Source organism: Bubalus kerabau, chromosome 22 (assembly GCF_029407905.1).
Source record: "Bubalus kerabau isolate K-KA32 ecotype Philippines breed swamp buffalo chromosome 22, PCC_UOA_SB_1v2, whole genome shotgun sequence".
Classification (NCBI taxonomy): domain Eukaryota; kingdom Metazoa; phylum Chordata; class Mammalia; order Artiodactyla; family Bovidae; genus Bubalus; species Bubalus kerabau.
In genome coordinates this window covers 1,769,739-1,788,066 of record NC_073645.1, presented here as the reverse complement: position 1 = coordinate 1,788,066, position 18,328 = coordinate 1,769,739, and the positions used below count along the sequence as shown (strand labels likewise).

Sequence of the window (18,328 nt, the reverse complement as noted above, 5' to 3'; positions counted from 1 at the left end):
TTTTGGGGGCTCCAAAATCACTGCAGATGGTGACTGCAGCCATGAAATTAAAAGATGCTTGCTCCTTGGAAGAAAAGCTATGACCAACCCAGACAGCATATTAAAAACCAGATACATTACTTGGCTGACAAAGGTCTGTCTAGTCAAAGCTTTCATTTTTCCAGTAGTCATGTATGGATGTGAGAGTTGGACCATAAAGAAGGCTAAGGATGAAAGAATTGATGCTTTTGAACTGTGGTGTTGCAGAAGACCCTTGAGAGTCCCTTGGATTGCAAAGAGATCAAACCAGTCAATCCTAAAGGAAATCAGTCCTGAATATTCATTGAAAGAAATGATCCTGAAGCTCCAATACTTTGGCCACCTGATGTGAAGAACTGACTCATTTGTAAAGACCCTGATGCTGGGAAGGATTGAAGGCAGGAGGAAAAGTGGATGACAGAGGATGAGATGTTTGGATGGCATCACTGACTCAATGGACATGAGTTTGAGCAAGCTCTGGGAGTTGGTGATGAACAGGGAAGCCTGGTGTGCTGCAGTCCATGAGGTTGCAAAGAGTCAGTCACAACTGAGCGACTGAAATGACTGAAGTGACTACACTGAACCTCTTCCATCTTGGAGGGAGCAGAGACTTGTCCTCACTGGAGTAGATACATTCTAGGTGTAGATCTGCCTTTCCTGCCCCACAGTGCTTCCTCCAGGAACTCTGTCCACAGAACCCATTTTCAAGCATCGTGGTACTTCCTGTAGCATTGCTTCTGATCAGTGATTTTCATAGCATCTCTTCTTTGATGGCAAAGGGAATACAGCAATGTGCCCTTTGCCGTGGAATTAACTGGTTTTACTGAGGATGCCATCACCTAGAAACAACTGGGCAAATTTTCAAAGCTTGCTGAGACAGTGTGACAGCTAATGAAAACTCAAGTGTGTCAGATGGGAGTCAACATTCTGAAAGGGTGGGGTGCAGTCTTAAAGGGTATTGTACCTTCATATGGTGTGAAGGATATAGTGTATATTTGAAGCATAATGGTGCTATCTTCCCTCCACAGCCAGAACATATGGATCTTGTAATCAAGGGGTGTAAGTGGCTTGTTTTACTACTGATCCTACAACCCAGTTGTAGAATTTTTACTTCCCATCCTGGCTTCCTTGAGCTCTGCTTCTTTGGAGATCTTGGTCCCCAAAGGGGAGCTGCTCACCAGAGGATGCTCACATATGTCCAGGGCTCCAGGTGAACAACCCCAATCAGGGAGGCACTTTGCAAGACCTTCTAGAGAACAAAAACATGACTGATGGGTCTGTGAAGAATCCAGGAGAAGGACAATCCTCCCAGGCCCCTGCATCCAGAAAATGCATTCTGGGTAGTACTAAAGAGTTTTGATTCTGTCCAGTTTATACAACAAGAGAGACATCAGCTGTGCATACTGATTTTTACTTATTTGTTCATCTAAATGGAAAGAATAATCAGGGTCTTAAGGTCTGTGGAAACAGAAAAACTTTTTCCAGCCCTCTGAAGCACTAGATACAATTAAAAACACAAACAAACAAAAAACTTCCTTATTCTCTTGTCTGCATAAGTTACAGCACTAACTTAAAATAAACTTAACTTTAAATAGAGCAGGGCTGCTGGTGAAAACAAAATTAATGTTAGTCTGGTTACCCCCTCATTTAGCCATCACTGATGATTCTGTGAAGGATATTACTATTTATAAACTCAGCTTCTTTTTAAATATTCATTTATTTATTTGGCTGCACTGGGTTGTAGTTGTAACATGTGGGATCTAGTTCCTGGATCAGAGATTGAACCTGGGTTCCCTGAATTTGGAGCATGGAGTCTTAGTCACAGACCACCAGGGAAGTCCCCTCTACTTGTTTCTTGATAAAGGGCCCACCTGTGCCTTTAAAACATTGCTTGTTTTGTCCGTATTTTAATGCTGTAGTTAAGAACATGAACTCTGAGATCTGATGCTGGTGTTTGAATCCTGGCTCAGTTCCTTTCTGGCTATGTGATCCTGGGTACGTCACTTAACCTCTTCGTACCTAAGTCCCCTGTCTATAAACTGAGGATGATAGCAGTCCCCATTTTGAGTGTTTGGAGCATTCATTACGTTAACATAGGCAATATGTTACAATAGTGCTTGGCACATAGTAAGCAGTGAATAAATGTTAGCAGTTGTTATTGTTAATATAATAATTTGGCAATGCTTGCTCTAAGTTAGCATGCCAGAAATATAAACCATTTTATATCCCCTCTTTCTCTACAAGCCTGCAGAACACCTGCTAAATGACTGTTATGGATTGAATTCTGTCCCTTGTTCACATCCCCTCCTCTCTGCTCTGAATTCTTCTGTTCAAGTTTTAACCCCCAATGAGAATGTATTTGGAGATAGCACCTTTATGGAAGTGATTACGGTTTAATGGGGTTACAAGAGTGCAGTCTAATCTGATAGGCCTGGTGTCCTTAGAAGGGCCAGATATTTCTGTCTCTCTACATGTACAAAGAAGACAGGCTATGTGCGGACACAGAGGAAAGGTGGCCATTTACTAGCCTGGAGCCAATCCCATTGACACCCTGATCTTAGATTTCAAGCCTCCAGCACTGTGGGAAATAAATGTCTGTTGTTTAAGCCCCTCAGGCTGTGGTATTTTGCCATGGCACCCTGAACAGACTAAGATGTTATGAAACATTTTAACTCATATATTGAAGGAGAGACAAATGGGCAGTCCTAATGTAGGATGCCTGATGCCATCCTCAAATGCCATTTCTCCTTGCGGGAAAAACTTAACTCTACCATCTCCCATGGTGGTGGTGGGGTTGTCAGGAGGAGTCATATATCATCAGGACTACTGTCCACTTGCTTCCCTCAATATAACTGTTTTCTACAGAATTAATCAAGGCTCCAGGCTGACTTCCAGCTATGTAGAGGTTAGTTATTGTGCGTGAGGAGCTCTTAATCTTACTTCTTTCCTCTTTCAACACAGATGATTTTTGTAGGAATAAGAATTTGGTCCATTGAGTCACTGCTTCCCTGGTGGCTCAGATGGTAAAGAATCTGTCTGCAATGTGGGAAATCTGGGTTTGATCTCTCGGTTGGGAAGATCCCCTGGAGGAGGGCATGGCAACCCACTCCAGTACTCTTGCCTGGAGAATCCCATGAACAGAGGTGCCTGGGAGGCTACAGTCCCTGGGGTCACAAACAGTAGGACATGACTGAGAGATTAAGCACACATCTGTCCATTGAGTCACCAGTTGGATTCTGGATTGGTGTGACCTTATGGATCTTTAGCCTTCATTCCCTCAGAAGCTGGGCCACACTGGCTGGAGTCCTGGCCATTTCACTTCAAGGCATGCTCAAAGCCTTCCCAGGGTCTTCTGGTTCCCTGAGACCCTGCTGCTCATGGCCTTTTCCTCCTGAGTTCCTGCCTCATGACAGCTGGATTTCTGCCCTGTCACAAGAAGCATGCATTAATTTAATTGTCCTAACTGAAGACTTGGGGATCACAGGAAGATTTGGTTGTCATGGGATGTGAGGCCTTGGGATTTTCTCTCTTCCCCCCTCCCCACTTTTCTCCTTACCTTTCCTTTCCAAATTCTCTAAGAGCTATTCCTTTCAGTCAGAGAACACTTTGGCTGAGTTCTAAGACTTAAACTTGCAGAAAGCCTGGTTAATAAGATGCTTGCAGAACAAAGAGCCTTCCATTTTACAGCAGTTTTGTGTATCAACTTATTGTAAATATAATATGTATGACATGCACGATGATATGTATATTATATCCATGCTATTTCATATATATGATGTTTTGACTATGCAAAATATTTATACTTATAAATAATCTTTTTTTTTTCTTACTACATGAAGAATAATTAAGGCAATTGGGAGATAAAAGGAACTGCCTAATTTAGAAATAAAGATTTAGCTGTGGAGTTTAGGTCTCTTCAGAGTCACTCATTGACTTGTGAAAAGCTCTTTGGAACTTCTGAATCTATTTCTCAGGTGTAGGGTGTTCAGAATCTGAACGTAGGAATGAGGTTAATCATGAGACCATGTAGCTGTAGGAAAAACAAAGCAATGTGGCTTTGGCTTTTCAGATGTTGAAGGTTTTCCTAAGAGCATGGTTAAAACATAAGAGACGGAAAGGGAGAGAGAGATTCAGAAAAATTTATTAGATCACACAGAATTTCCAAGGTAAACTCTGCGACGGTAAAGTTAGATTTCTGTGCCATTAGAGTGTAAATGAACTACTCAGAAAATGCAAAAACGTAAGGTGAGTACTCATGGCAATTGATGGCAATTATTCTAAGAAGGTCATGTCTGGAGCAAGCTTTGTGCCGGCAAAGCTTCCACCTGGTCGGTGCGCAGGGCGCCAGAAGAGGGCTGGGCCGTCTCTCCCCAGACTGACTTTTCCGCCGCGGACCTCCGCGCTGGCCCAAACACCGAGTTCGGCCCGGGGGCTCCCGGTCCCGCGCCGATTGCGCTGTCTCCCCAGCACTGCGCGCCCCTGGACAGCTTCCCGCCTCCGCCCCTCCCGCTGCCGCCCACGCCCCAGCCACGGGTTGCGGGGGCAGGAGGCTGTGGTCGCCGGCCCTTCGCGTGCCCTTTTAAAGGCCTCCCAAGCGAGGACCCGCAGGGGGATCCCGGCTGAGGAGGGAGCAACACGCTGAGGTTCCGCAGCGGTGCGCGGAGCCGAGCGCCCCGGGCTGCGCCTCCCGCTGGTGGGGCCAGGCACTTCGGGTTCCCGGACGCTATCGCTGCCGCCGCGGGGCTCCCCCTCTCCCCGACCCTGGCCAAGCGCCCCAGATAGAGCGCCTGGGGCGCGGCGCCCACCCGGCGGCTTCCGCCACCCGCCCTCGCCGCCGGCATGCTGCGCCCGTTGCTGCTCGCCGCGCTCTGCCTGGCCGGCGGGCTGGAGGCCGCCGGCGGCTGCCAGCTGCCCTCCGAGTGGAGACCCCTGAGGGAGGGCTGCCTAGCGGAGCTGACCGAGATTATCGTGTAAGCCAAGGTGCTGGCGCTGCAGGAGGAGCAGCACGGCTTGTACAACTACCTGCCCTGGAAGTATGAGGCCAGCGACGCGGGGCTCTTCTACTCCGCTGAGATCAAGATGCTGTGCGACCAGGTGTGGGGCAGCATGCTCGAGGTGCCCGGGAGCTCCAGGCTCAACCTCACCGGCCTGGGCTACTTCTCCTGTGACTCCCACACCGTGGTCCAGGATTACTCCTATTTCTTCTTCCTCAGGTGAACCTGCCACCTCTCGCCCATACCGTCCCTTCAGCCACTTGGCATGGCCAGCAGAGGTACCTTTATCCCCAGTAGGCTCAGGAACTCCTCCAGAATCCTGTCTGGGCGATGTTAAGTGACGCCCTGGTCTCCCCTGGTCTCCTTCCCATTTTGTGCTCTTTGGTGCTCCTCACGTTGAGTCTACAGAGATCTTGGGTGCCTCTGGCTAACACTGTTGGAAAAACAGGGATGGCTCCCTTGCTTGACCAGGGAAGAGTGTTTCAGGCCAAAGCTCAAGGTGGTTTCCAGCAACAAACAGCCTATTCCCAATAGCAGAGGTTTATGCGGGGGGTAATGGGGGAAGAAGGCCCTGGTCACAGTGCTCTGAGGCACATGAAGGGCAATCGGACAGGAGCCCTCTCTGGTTGAGTTCCATGCAAGTTGGTCTTTGGTGCAGATGAGATGCCTGTGGATAAGAGTTCAGGCGATGGTGTCTCCTGGAGTTTGAAATAAGAAAGTGGAACCCTAATTGAGGTGGAATCCTTATAGAGGAGGAAAGCTATATTTTAAAGTGGATGCCATGGGAGTTGTTTGGGATGGACAGTGGTCAAAACCAATCCAAACATCTTTGGAATCAGATGGTTGTTGGAATTCTGGCTCCGTTCTTCCTGTCATTTTGAGCAAGTTAATGACCTTGTCAAGAACCCCAAGAGCCTCACCTTCATAATGTGCCAAACAAGGCTGGTTGAGATTAAATCCTAGGAACTGATGCAGAACACCTGGTGCAGGTTAGATGAGGAATGTGTAGTTACTCAATCCTGCACACCTGCTTAAATGCCAAGATGGGACTGGTGTGGAATGCAGCCCAGTTGTCCTCTTGTTTCACTCGGATTCGCTCATATCAGCTGCCAGCAGACCTCAATGCCAGGCTCTTCCAAATAGCTAAAGTTTATAGAGGAAGGGCCTGGGGGCAGGGGTATTAAGGGATTGGGAAAGTGCTCACAGGGCTTTGAAGAACAGAGAGGTGAATTAGACCAGACCTTGCCTGTTGGGAGACTCCTGGAATCTTGTGAAGTTCCATGAAAGTTTGTCATGTGGTCATGATGAAATGCATGTAGATAAGGGTTCAGATTATGGGCTCAACTGAAGTTTGCAATACAGAACAGCAGGTGGAACCCTAATGCATTGGTTCTCTCCAGTTGGAGGAGGAGGCTGATACAGAGGAACCTCAAAATGGAATCTAACGGATAGTGATTGGACAATAAGTCCCATCTTCCCAGTATGTGGAATAGCATTAAGGATATTTGGAATGGCCATGACCTTGGTCTGCAGACTAACTTTTAGCTCTTGAGATTTCACATCACTGAGAAAGAAGACAGAAGGTTCCACAGAGGGGCGTCCATAAGCTCACTGTAACACATGTTTTCCATATTAAAGCCAGACTATCTAAGTTTAGAATACACGGCGTGCTTTGTGTTGGCTTGGGTGGTTTAGCCAGATTGCTGCTGCTGCTGCTAAGTCGCTGCAGTTGTGTCTGACTCTGTGCAACCCCATAGATGGTAGCCCACCAGGCTGCCCTGTCCCTGGGATTCTCCAGGCAAGAACACTGGAGTTGGTTGCCATTTCCTTCTCCAGTGCATGAAAGTGAAAAGTGAAAGTGAAGTCACTCAGTCATGTCTGACTCTTAGCGACCCCATTGACTGCAGCTTACCAGGCTCCTCTGTCCTTGAGATTTTCCAGGCAAGAGTACTGGAGTGGGGTGCCATTGCCTTCTCCATTAGCCAGATTTAGTTGAATTAAAAAAAAATATTGGAGAAGTACAGTTTCTAAATAAAACTGGCAAGGAATAAGATAGTACCTTTTTGAGATAGTACCTTCTTGATATGGAGAAACTTAGATTTTTATGTGTCTTTATTTAGGGAAACCAGCTCTAAAACTATTCAACAATAAAACTTTATTTTCCAAAGTAAAAAGAGCCACAGTACTTAAGAAGGCATTATTTTCTTTTCTGATTTTATAATGAAATACAGTTTTGTCCACTGGCTATCTGGTGGTCAACCAACTCTTTCCTCTTTTTCTCTGACATATTTATAAAACATTAGGGCAGAGATACAGAGTCAAATGGTAGTCTGACAAGATTTCTACTTCACAGGACTGTGTTGCCCTGATGTGTGTTCACAACCACATACAAATCATTCCTCTGTTATTCTGGGCCCCTCAGAGAGGAGAACAGATTCTGGTCAGTGTCACAGGAGAAAGTGGCAGTGGAGACTCCCTGGTGAGACCCTAAATGCCTACTTTGGGCTGGAGTGCTGCTTTCATCTCTCCTTTTCCTTCTCTTGACTTCTCTATCTTGCCAACAGGTACTTTATGCAGGGTTCTGTAAAAATGTTGTTTTATACTGTGCTTACTCTACCAAATACTTTACTTACTTTTTAAAAAATGCACTCCTTACACCACCATTAAACAAATAAGGATGCTGTTGTCATCCTCATTTTATAGATTGTACATTTAAGCTTAGTGAATTTAAGAAATTCATTGTGCATCAAACAGGAGATAAGTAGCAGTGATAGGACTTGAATCTTGAGTCATTGTAATTAGCTTTCCTTTGCCCAGGAAACAAGGAGCACTCCACTAGGAGAAGGAAAGCAGCTTGGGAGATACACAAATGTTCACCCTCACCCATCCCCCAATTCACATGTTTTGAAAAACTTAAGGATAGACACGTGCAGTGTGAGGTAGAGAAACAATCAGAGAGAGTGACTCCTCTCATGTGAGCCATGTAGATGTGTAATTGGAAGCTGCATGTAAATCAGTGAAGTTAGAATATGCCCTCATACTGCACAAAAATATCTCACAATGGTTTAAAGACTTAAACATAAGACATGACGCCCTAAAACTCCTAGAAGAGAGCATGGGCACAATGTTCTCTGACATAAATTTGACCTTTGTTTTCTTAGGTCAGTCTCCCAAGGTAATAGAAATAAAACCAAATATGAACAAAGGGGACCTGATCAAACTTACAAGCTTCTGCACAGTAGAAAGGAAAAAAAAAAAAAAAGACAACCTAAAGAATGGGAGAAAATATTTGCAAATGATGCAATAGACCAGGGCTTAATTTCAAATATACAGACCATACAATTCAACAAAAACAACAAAAACCCAATCAAAAAATGGGCAGAAAACCTTAATAGACATTTCTCCAAAGAAGACATGCAGGTGGCCAGTAGACACATAAAAATATACTCAGCATCACTAATTCTTAGAGAAATGCAAATCAAAGCTGCAGCCAGGTACCACCTCCTATCAGGCAGAATGGCTATCATCAAAAGCAGAACAAATAGCAAATGTTGGGGAGAGTGTGGAGAAAAGGGAACCCTCCTACACTGTTGGTAGGAATGTAAGTTGGGGTAGCCACTATGGAAAACAGTATGGGGGATCCTCAGAAAATTCATAGGACCACCATATGATCCAGCAGTCCCCCTCGTGGGCATATCCCCGGACAAAACTGTAATTCAGGAACATACATGCACCCCCATGTTCATAGCAGCATGATTCCCAACAGCCAAGATATGGAAACTGCCTAAGTGTCCCTTGATAGTTGAATGATTAAAGAAAATGTGGTACACATATATGAATATTACTCAGCCATAACAAGAAAGAAAGAATGCCATTTGCAGCAGCATGGATGGAACTAGAGATAATTATACTAATCGGAGTACGTCACAAAGAGAAGAATAAATACCATATCATATCACTTATAAGTGGAATGTAAAATATGGCACGAATGAACCTATTTACAAAACAGAAACAGACTCATGGATACAGAGAATAAACTTGTGGTTGCCAAGGGGAATGGAGGGAGGGAGATGGATGGACTGGGTGTTTGGGGTTAGCAGATGCAAACTGTTACATTTGGAATAAACAACAAGGTCCTACCTTAGCACAGGAACCATATCCCATCTCCTGGGATAAACCATAATGGAAAAGATATTAAAAAATGTATTTATATGTATAACTGAGTCACTTTACAGCAGAAATTAGCACAGCATTGTAATTAAATTCTACTTAAAAAATATAAACGACGTTGTATAACTGGCAACACTGTCACAGTCTTCTGTTGACTCTCGATTCAAGATGGTACACCCCATGGGTGTCCAGTCTACAGCTCTTGCCTCCTTTTTTTTCCATTAGGATGGATGAGAACTATAACTTCTTGCCTCATGGAGTCAATCTCCAAGATGCCATCTTTCCAGACACTCAAGAGAACAGAAGGATATTTTCTAGCCTTTTCCAGTTTTCAAAGTGTTCACAAGGGCAGCAGCTGGCAACTTTCTTCAGTGACTGGGAGGTCCAAGAAGACACTAGGGTAAGAATTGTCTATACCCTGTGCTACAGCAAAATAATAAGATAGCTATGACTCATATGAATGTTGTGAGCAAGGGAGTCAAGAGTCTCCTTCCAAAGTCCAGATCAAGAAGTATTTTTCACCCTCTCCACAGCCCTCCCAGAAGTTAACAAGCACTGCTCATAAACTCTGGAGTCCTCAGGCTGCACTGTGTGGCATAAGGTTCCTCACAAAGTGAGGGGACAAGATGGGCTGAAGGTTGGCATGCTGTGCCTCAGTTTCCTCTTCTGTAAATCGGAAGCCATCATAACATCTGTATCTTAGGGCTGATGCGACATGATTTAACTATGTAGGGAATGTCAATAGGTAAAGCCTTTAGTGAGGTGTTTGAGAGTAAGCACTCAATACACTGAGCTGTTATGACTACTTCTGTTGTTGATTTCAAATACTTATGTATGTTTTTACTTGGCCCTGCTGGGTCTTAGTTGTGGCATGTGGGATCTTCAGTCTTCCTTGCAGCATGCAGGATCTTCAGTTGCAGCATGCAAACCCTTAGTGGCAGGATCTAGTTCCCATGGAAAAGAAGGATCTGGATCACTCTGGGCATGAAGATAGAAAAGGCATCTTTCAGTCTGAGGCAGATGCCTGAGTTGTGGGGATATTTTGAGGACTATTGCTTTCTCTGAGTAATGGCATTGTCACAACTGAGCCAGGGGAGCAGGGAGGCCATGGCCCATTGCTCCCAGTCTCCCACCAAGATGTTTATAGGACCACGTTGACAGACCACAGGAGACCGTTCTGATGTGGGTTAATGAACCAATGTGCATGTATTAGGTGGTTTCCTTCTTTCCCCCATCTGTGGTGCCCTTGATGGGGGCACTGTCTTTCTCTTGTCTGGTGGGTTGGCCTAGGGGAGTGGCCTTGTTCTTCCAAACCTCCTGCCCAGGGCTCCATGGCACCTGGAAGCTTTCTTCATGTTCTTTGCACATAAACTGTTCTCATCGTAGGCAAGTACATCTGACTGCGGAAAAGTGTTGATTCTTCCTTTCCGTACATTATCCAGGGTTCCTTCCTTAGTTAGGCCTGCCCTACTGACAGTTCTCAACTCCCTGACAACTCTTCAAGATTTGCCAAAATTTTCTGAGTGCTTGTCATATATTTCACTCCCCACATGGATCTAAGCACCTTTCTTTCCCCTTGCCCCACCTTTTTTTTTTTTGTCCTACCCAACTCTTAATCTGTGCCAGCACCCACTCCACATTGAAATGGACCCACCAAGGATAAGCCTGAGTATCCCAAGCCTGGGTCAGACCATAGCATTTTAAAATTAAATCTTTTTAGTCTTGGTCCTGTGGTTCTGCATTTTGTGGGATTTTTGCTTCATGTACTAAATCCTTGGTAATAGTACATTGATGTCAAGAGATTAGATATTGATCCAAATATACCTCCCAGTTAAGCCCCAAACTTTTTAGATATATAACTGATTAGCCCTGTGGTCACACAATGAAGCTATTAACATTTTACTGCAATTAGATTTTCCATCATTCAAAACAAATAGAACAATGGGACTGTGGAGAATTGTTTTAATGTGAAGGCAGTCCTATTTTGGGTGGTCAGATGTTGATCTTGGGGAGAATTCCTTTTCCCTTTCATCATCCTGGTCTTTTAGATAACAGAGGGTGGGTATGTGTGTTTGCACTGAGTCAGAAGCTTTTGGGGAAGAGAATTAATTGTTCCAGGTTGCTGAGCTGGTACAGAGCCAAATTGAGGTGTTGATGGACTTTGTATGTATCACATCTTGGCTCCTTCTTCTGCCTACTTTGAAAGGTACCACATCAGAGCTGAGTTAAATTAGCTAGTTCATTTGAGAATTTAGGTTTAAAATAAAAGTAAGGTGCTAGCATTTATATTTTATGATATTCCTTGACAAATTTTTACTTTCTCTGCAGTGATTAAAATAGTTGTGAATTGAAGGTGTCCGAATTAGATGAAGAGTTATGGACAGTTACTTGTTCCTTTCTTGGAAAACAAAACAAAACAAACAAACAAACAAACAAAAAAAAAAAAACAAAAAAAAAAACAACTAAAACTAAAAATTTTCTGCCTTAAAAAAATAAAAACAAAAACTTATGTTCAGTTGTGCTGGATCTTTGCTGCCATGAGGGCTTTTCTCTAGTTATGGCAAGCAAGGGCTACTCTTTGTTGCAGTGCACAGGCTTCTTATTGCAATAGCTTCCCTCATCACAGAGCACAGGCTCTGAGCACATGGGCTTCAGTAGTTGTGGGTTGTGAGCTCACTAGTTTTGACACACGGACCTAGTTGATCTGCAACTTGTGGAATCTTCCTGGACCAGAGATAGAACTGGTCCCTGCTCTGGCAGATGGATTCTTATCCACTGTGCCAGCAGGGAAGTCCTCTCTGCTTTTTCTGTGTGAAGATGAGTATCCTGCTTTCTCTCCTATGCAGGGTAAATAAATCATGTTATGACACAAACAGTCTGTTTTTCCTAAGGTGATGGGTCTTACATCTTAGATGGGATCAGAGGAGCTTGTTTGGGCCACCTTTTTATTCCAGTTAGACTCTTGCTAATGGGAACATGTGAATCCTTCATTTGTTCTGAGACCATTATGAATGGCCCTGGACGGTGCACATTACACAATTTCCCTATATCACATGCTGTGTCTTAGATGACAATGAATTCAGGGGGCACACTGATGAATTATCATCATTTCCACTGTTGCTGCTGTCTTCTCTAAGTCCCCAGTCAGCTCGAACAGTGTGTTTAGATCATGGTCGTGAAGGGTGCATCTCTTCCTTCTCATTCTCTTGCAGCATCACATGAATATGGGACTCTAGGGTCAGTCTGGAGGTTAAGAAATGGAACCAGAGGAAAATCTGATGTAGGGAAACTTTTTGTGATACATACCCAGGACAACCTGCAACTCTGTCCTCAGTAGCCAAATCCTCCCATTTTCTAATTTCATCCTTAGACATCCCACCATTCCCCCCGCCCCTTGCTTCAGTCAGTGGAAACATAAGCTTGCTTTCAAAAGTTGCCAGGGAATCAGCAGCACTCCTAAATGTTCAGCATCTCTCTGGTTCAGTATCATGGTGTTAATGGGGCCTCCGGGGATGTCTTTGGCAAGTTAGAGCATCCATCCCATTTTCTGGCAGGGTTCTCTCCACGCCAGCCAAGAACATTTTCCTTTCCTTTTCCCTTCCCTGCTGGGTGAGTGTAACAATCAAAACAAAAGTTGGCTGTTTTCTTCTCTCCAAAAGTCCTGTCCCCCAGGACTGCGACCCAGACTGACCCACACATACATCAATCAGACCTAGAGTGTCATGGGACTGACATAAAATCTGTGGAAGACCTCCTGTCATCTTTCTTTTTTCCCTTTTTACAGTTGGGAAGGATGGTGAGGGAGGTGCCATTCTCATAAGACAATCAGGATGGGCTGTGCCATTTTCAGAGGTGTGACCTCAGGCAGAATCCTTAATTTCCCAAAACTTCAGTTTTCTCCTTCCCTGATAGCTCAGTTGGTAAAAAAGAATCTGCCTGCAGTGCAGGAGACCCCAGTTTGATTTCTGGGTCAGGAAGATCTGCTGGAGAAGGGATAGGCTACCCACTCCAGTATTCTTCGGCTTCCCTTGTGGCTCAACTAGTAAAGAATCCCCCTGCAGTGCAAGAGACCTGGGTTCGATCCTTGGGTTGGCAAATCCCCTGAAGAAGGGAAAGGCTATCCTCTCCAGTATCCTGGCCTGGAGAATTCCATGAACTCTATAGTCCATGGTGTCACAAAGAGTCGGACACCACCGAGCAACTTTCACTTTCAAAACATATAAACTGTTTCAGGTTGTCCTAAGGACCCAATTAGATAATAGGTTTGAAAGCACTTTGTCAGTTGTAAATAGTGATAGAGGGGTTTATGACTATAAATGGATAGTTAGAAAGTATGATTTTAAAACTTAAAGATGATGCAACTTTTAAAAAGCTTCCTGTGTCTTCCCAGGGCAGTGGCAGTGGGAGCAATGCTGACAGGGTAGTTGGTGGAGAGGGGAACAGATGATGGGGAAGCTCTCATGTGTGTTGTAATTCATTCAACAGAACTTACTGGGTTCTGGTCACAGAGCACTTAAAAATTCATGTACTAAGTTATAAACCATGTTCATGTGGATTCCCAAATCTGAAAGTATAAAATGGTTGTCAGTAGAGTTTTTTTCTCCCACCTCTGACACCCATCCACCCAGTTCCCACCTACCCTCCAAACGAATAACCACTGTTAATAGTTTCTTGTAAGCTTCTAATGAGTATTCTCCCCCAACAAACACTTCAGTCAAGATTCACTGTCTTCTTTAAGGGCATGGTCACCCACTTCTATATTCCTGCCTGGAGAATCTGATGGACAGAGGAGCCTGATGGGCTTCAGTCCATGGGGTCACAAAGAGTCAAACATGACGTGTGACTAACACACACTTTTGGTACCAGTGGCACTGCAATGTGCACATGTGGTTGTGCCCTGCTTTGTTCACAAGTGGGTATGTGTAAGTAGACATGTAAGTTGCTATATCTAGACATGTATGTTGGTTTAAACAGCTGAATCATATCTCATTGTATTAATGCCTTACTGTGTATTTAATCTGGAGAAGGCAATGGCACCCCACTCCAGTATTCTTGCCTGGAAAATTCCATGGATGGAGGAGCCTGGTGGGCTACAGTCCATGGGGTCACTAGGAGTTGAACACGACTGAGCGACTTCACTTTCACTTTTCACTTTCATGCATTGGAGAAGGAAATGGAAACCCACTCCAGTGTTCTTACCTGGAGAATCCCAGGGATGCGGAAGCCTGGTGGGCTGTCATCTATGGGGTCGCACAGAGTTGGACATGACTGAAGCGACTTAGCAGCAGCAGCAGTGTATTTAATCAAGTTCCCTGTTGATAGGTAGTTACACTGTTTCCAGTCCATGGATATTACATGGAGTGTGGACATGTATGACATTATATCAGTACATACCTCATTTTGTGAAATTGTTGAGTCCAGTCTTTAGCAAGTGACTGTTGAGTGACTGCCATGAGGCAGCTGCTGTGTTAGATACCAGAGTTTCAATGTTGAGAAAAAACTTATAGAATACAATATTAATATATTTATAAAAATATAAATTTTAGAGTATAATTATTGTTAATATTTTATCTAAAAGCTCATATCATATTTCCATTTTTTTAGTTTATTTTTTGTTGTTGTTTAGAGGTACTTTCTTGTTGACAGACTTGTGACAGATATAATAATATATCAATTTTTAACTTATAATAAACCTAGGCACTATGAAAATTTTGTACTTAATGTTAATGACTCTTAGACATGTCTATAGTAGAGTAGTGAAAAAAAAAATACTAGATATTTAATATTGACTATTTCCCAGTTCACGTGAATCTGAAATTCATTTAGGTCAACGTTTTCTTGTATTTCCAACTGTTTGATTTGTAAGGGCTTCCTTTTCTTGAGACCATTTAAATAAGAACTCAGAACTTGAGCAATATTATCAAAAACAGAAGACTCACACTGAGACATACATAAATCCAGACAGACAGACAAGGGATCTTCTAGTTTTCCGCCTGATATTTAAAATATTTGTTTGAGCCACTTTTTTGCGGGGAGCGGGAGTTGGGGGAGGCAGGTGGTGGCAAGAATACTGGAGTGGGTTGTTATTCCCTTCTCCAGGAGATCTTCCTGACCCAGGGATTGGACCCAGGTCTCCCGAATTATAGGCAGACACTTAACCATCTGAGCCACCAGGGAAGTTGTTGAATTCTATGGAAAGGATGAACTTCAAGCGTTGCCCTAGGCAGGCCTTTGTAACAATCTAATTGCTTTTAATTGCATATGCAAAAGAACCAGCTTTACAGTTTCCAAGAAAAAAAGAAGTTTCCTTGTTACCAGTTTTGTCTGGTTCTATAGAATATCATGGCCATCCTAGGTCAGGTCATCTTTCCTTTCTGTAGTCATAGTTTTATCCCTGAATCATTGATCAGCTAATAAAAAGCTTGGATTGTATCTGTGGGGTGGATTTGCTTGTCCTTGTGTTTCACCTGGGGCAGTAGCAAGGCCCATGGGCCTCTCCTGGAACTGGGTAGGGGGGTGGGGTGCACCAGGAGTGCATGTTGGGGTGGGGGTGGGGGGGTGGCGCACCAGGAGCGCATCTGGGGCAGGGGGCCCCAGTAGTGCTCTCATCGGTTGCCATTGCAGCTGGGAACGCCCATTTCATGCACTCCTGGGTCCCCAGGGATCGGCATCCCATGAACGGAACAGAGGGGTGTGGACCACAGGTAAGGGAACTGGGACTCGGTGGAGCTGGGAATGACATATCCTGCCCTCTCTGTTCGCACAGTCTTGGAGCCCCCTAACCTGGCTGTCACGGAAAGGCCTCGCCTTTGGGGTCAAGGCCTTTACTGCTTTACCCCTTGGCATAAAGCTCAGACCCGTGTGGGTTTTCCCAAGCAGTCTAGTGCCTGCTGGAAGTCCAAGGGATTTATCCTGCCTGGTGATTTCACTTGCAGGAACTTAATAACCCTTACTCTGGCCGGCTGGCCCAGCCCTGCTTCTGCCACTTCATAGCCCAGCGGGCCCTTGACCACGTGCTGGGATGGAAAAGGGAAGGGCCCACCAGTTGCACCCTAGAAATTTAGTAGGGTGCATGGATTTAAACATCTGGTAGCCACCCAGGCAGAAAAGAAGGGAGGCGGGCACCTTGCTGCCCTTTCATTGTGGAATCTATGGCTGTCCTGCTGAGAGAGGGGCTTTCCATGGTGACCCTGTGCAATAAGTTTGGTGTTTTGGAACTGAATAATTAGAACATATAAACATTTTAAATTATGTGGTGTTTTAATTAAAAATAATAATAAAAAAAAAGCTCCAAGCTTTTTGCAAATTGAGGTCTAAAAATTGAAGGCCTATTTTCCTTCCACTGTGGCATTCTATGAAGAAATGTGCATTTTTTTTTAAGAAAAGAGTCGGAAAAGTGAGGGAAATAGAAAACCCAGAGGTGCCCCTGTAGTTTGGTGAAGGCCTGAGGAGGTCACTTGTAAATGCTGCTGGCTGTCTGGAGGCAGTCTCTTCCTGTGGCTGATGGGCACAGAGCTCTGCAGGCTTGTCCTTTGCATGGATGTTCTTGTTGGTGAAAATCCATCTCGGAGCCATCTCCTGATGTGTAAGAATTTCCCAGACTAGACCCCTAGGCAAATCCCGCAGGGCCAGGGGCTCCTTCCTTCATTGTATCTGTCTGTTTGACTGAAAACCAGCAATGACATATTTTTCTTTCAATCTGGTCTCTCATCCAGGCCTTGGAGTAATATTCCCCCTCCCCCTCAATAGGCTTGGGTTTCAGGGATGAATTATAGTCAGTTGTCCATGATTTTGCAAATGAGGAAACTGAGAGCCAGAGACAGTGAAGGACTGTCCAAGGGAGAATGGGATATCCTTCTAGGAACCCTGGCTCCTGGGTTTTTAATGAGCTTCCCACCCAGCATGGTCATTAATTGGCAAGTGTTGACACTGAGAATAAACTATTGGTGGAAATGTAAAAGGCTTTTTTAAAGAATGTGCCTACCAGCTGTGCATCTTATGGAGTATTTTCATTGTACTACCCAACCCTTGGAAAGTGCTGGGCACAGGGCAGATGCTTCATCATTTTTATTGAATAAGTTCAATTTCACATAATTATATCCATAGTGTCAGCAACACTATGAGGTATATTAGAACAGTGATTGTCAGAGTTGGTACTTCACAGATCAGTCAAGAAAGAAAACATTTTATTAGGAAAACTGTAAGAGAATTGCTAAGTTTTAAGTTTATCCCACCAGGATACTTTTTTAAAAATGAAACAAATCTCTCCCTTCATCACCAAGGCTATCAGAGGTCTGTTGAGGACCCCACACAAGGGAGGTTCTACCTCTTGGGACACCCCTGCTTTAGCATCTCCCTAAGCCAGCAACCTGGGACAGTCGAGTACACTTGAAGTTCCTCCTTGACCTTGGGAGTTTTTTGGAAGACAATTTTTTGACAGACAGGGGTGGGGAAGGTTTTGGGATGTTTCAAGTGCCATCCATTTATTGTGCACTCTATTTCTATTTTTGTTCCCTGGTCACTCCGTTGGTAAAGAGTATGCCAACAGTGCGGGAGACCCAGGTTCAGTCCCTGGGTCAGGAAGATCTCCTGGAGAAGGAAATGACAGCTCACTTCAGTATTCTTGCCTGAAGAATTCAATGGACTGAGGAGCGTGGTGGGCTACAAAGGGTTGGACACAGCTGAGTGACCGAACACTTATTTCTAGTATGATTTCATCAGCTCCACCTCAGATCATCAGGCATTAGATCCTAGAGGTTGGGCGCCCCTGCTTTAGTTTCCTCTTTCATCTTCTACACAGCTCCAGCCTGCTTCCTCCCCTCTTCCACGTGCAGAACTACCTACCAGGCTTCTCTGAGTATGACTAAGAGTCTCCTTCCCTCACTTCCTTTCCTCTGAGTCCCTTCTCCTAACTGGGTTTCCCTGATCTCCGTTTAGGCACTTTTGCCCCAGGTAGTGCTAGTGGTAAAGAACCTCCCTGCCAATGCAGGAATCCGATCCCTGGGTTGGGAAAATCCCCTGGAAGAGGGCACGGCAACCCAATCCAGTATTCTTGCCTGGAAAATTCCCATGGACAGAGGAGCGTGTCAGGCTCTGACAGTCAGACGTGACTGAAGCGACTTAGCACAGCATACCAGAGGACCTTA

At 44.6% G+C, this 18,328-nt stretch overlaps 1 pseudogene; it reads left to right on the top strand.

Annotated features, from left to right (window-relative positions):
• Positions 1 to 3,890: 3,890 nt before the first annotated feature.
• The window catches only part of LOC129636492 (coiled-coil domain-containing protein 3-like), a 43,674-nt pseudogene continuing 29,236 nt past the window's right edge, over positions 3,891 to 18,328 (top strand).